Raw genomic sequence first — 2,632 nt, forward strand, 5'->3', positions numbered from 1 at the left:
CTGGATTTCGTACTATGAGGAGAATGAAAATAGTGAGAAAATGAAGGATGAGACAGGCGGAACGCATCTGCAGCTATCAAGTGCGTTTCTTGCAGACACATGACGTCACATTTTAAAGTTTTAACCTCTTTCCATAGATATGCCCTTTTATGGGGTGCATTGAGCCCATTCACATTGAGACTAGCTATGGTAATAACTATCTTAACCAACAATAAATTTTTACAGGTTTCAGTAGCAGGATTAATGAAACTTTGGGACAGGCCGCACCTCCCAGCCAGCGTGCGCCTGTCAATACTAGGCAAAACACACTTCTTTGACCGTTAATCAGAGTTTTGCCAGAGCCATCAAAAAAAACTAACCAAGATAAACATAACAAACAGTATAGTACAAGACAGACAAAAAAGGACGTTTTTTGCCAAACACCGTCCACATTGGAGTGGGGGTCAGAGTCCACTCTGAAACTGGGCGACATGGGAAACACACTAGTCCCGCAAACTTTTTAGCAGTGAGAGTTAGTCCCCACTGTATTCAAGCAACGTCCCAGTCTTCTGGAACTCGGGTCGCCTTCCGTTTGTTATTGTGATCCTCAGGTTGCGGAATAGTAACCTTCCAAACTTTTAACAGTTCCTCTCCCTCCGAAGGAGATCTAATGGTGTGGGTCACGTTATCCCTTTTAATCAGCAGGCGAGTCGGAAAGCCCCATCTGTACAATATTTTTGCAGATCTGAGAGCGTTCGTTATAGGTAGGAGTGCACGTCGAGCCTGCAATGTGGCCGCTGACAGATCAGCATACAGGGAAATCTGATGGTCTGGTGCCGGTAGTCCATTGTTGCATCTGGACAGTTCCATAAATTTTTCTTTAACATGGAAAAAGTGCACTCTGGCCAAAATATCCCTAGGCACGGAATCATCCAGATGACGCTGGCGAGGCACTCTATGCACTCTATCTACAATCAGATCACGGGGTGCACAATCAGGAAGAACATTTTTCAGCAAAGAACAGACATATTCAGGTATTTCAGCTGGAGACACATTCTCGGGCACTCCTCTGAGTTTAATATTATGACGTCGACTGCGGTCTTCAAGGTCTGCAACCTTGGCTTTAAGTGCTGTTATATCATCCTCTGCTTCATAATGCATATCAATGAGCGAGTTATGGGAACTATCAAACTCCTCAAATTTGCCCTCCAAATGATCAACCCTTTCACCCAGCTCTTGCACATCTTTCAGCAGAGGGTGCACTAATTTATGCATGTCCTGAAGGAAAGTAGAACACAGTAGCAATAACATGTCCCTCATAGCTGTGTCAGTTAGGGATTGATTGAGCACTGGCATCTCTGCTAGGGGATTCTTCTCTGGACTCTGCACTTTGTTAATGGCTGAAGCAGCCCTTACCTCCAGGCTTGTGGATGTCTGTGAAAGCCTTGGACGCTGCCTGTCCAGGCTCAGTGAAGGGGAGGCTGCCAGAGAGTGCGCCTGCAGCGTTGGTGAGGAGCAGATGCTATGCGGTCCTCGGCTGCTCTCCCGGTCCCGGCGTGCTTCAGAGGTAAGTCCCGGTAATTCCGGATCACCCTCGGGTGTGAGGGCCGTGTGTAGCGCTGTGTCCGAGGCAGAGCGGCATCTCAGGGGGGAGAGAGGAGACGCGCTTTGGCGCGAACGCTGTTGCTGAGGCCGGGCCTGCGCTTTCACGCTGTCTTCCTCGGCGCCATCTTGGGATCTCAGGGTCCGTGGAGTGAAGCTAAATTTAGCTAAGGACAGACAGGCTTCTTTTTTCTAGCAGGCATTGCTAGGGGTGATAGTAGTCCACATAGTCCGAAATTCAGAGCAGTGGGGTGCAGTATAAGTGTTGCTTCAGCGGGTAGATTTGAGGAGCTCTTCTAGTGTGCGACCATGCACCACAGCAGCCAGGCCATGCCCCCCTATTAGGTGTTCTTAATGATTTGGTCACTGGCTCCCAGAGTCGCCTTCTTATTAGGTTCTTATTGTTTTGTGCTCGGAAGGTTTTGATAATGGCCTGGAAGGATGCATCCCCTCCCCCTATTACAAGGTGGTTTAATCTGGTTAATAAATATGTTCCGTTGTATAGGACACTGTATATTAGTCGTAAATGCCCCAAGAAATTTGATAGGGTCTTGATGCCCTGGCTACTAGTAGGTGAATCGGTGGGCCCCTCAGAGAGGGTCAGTTCTATGGGATAGAGTGGTTGTTGGTAACTGGTCATTAGTAAAGGGGAGATCTCCCGGAGTGTGTGTCTGAGTATATGTTGTCTGTCTCAGCGTCTATTGTTTTGAGGTTAGCCGGGTGTGGTCTTCCTGCTCATATAATCAGTATTGCTATGTAACTCCTTTTGTGTACACAGTGTTGATAGGCTCGGAGGCACGGTGCTCAGTAATTGTTCTTGTTTTTCCTTGTTGGTGTATTACAACATTTTATAAATAAATACTTTAAAAAAAAAAGATGTACAATGTGGAAACACAAAGAACTGTAAATTTTCCTTATGCAACACCCCCACTTGCATCGTAAGAGGTTCAGTTCGATAGTCTCTTCTGCAGGTGGAGTAGGAGAGAGTTGTAGAGGACGTTGAAAGATGGGAGCCAAACAGGGAAAAAACGCCGTGACCGGAGTGGTTCTC

The sequence above is a fragment of the Hyla sarda genome, chromosome 1 (assembly GCF_029499605.1).
Source record: "Hyla sarda isolate aHylSar1 chromosome 1, aHylSar1.hap1, whole genome shotgun sequence".
Classification (NCBI taxonomy): domain Eukaryota; kingdom Metazoa; phylum Chordata; class Amphibia; order Anura; family Hylidae; genus Hyla; species Hyla sarda.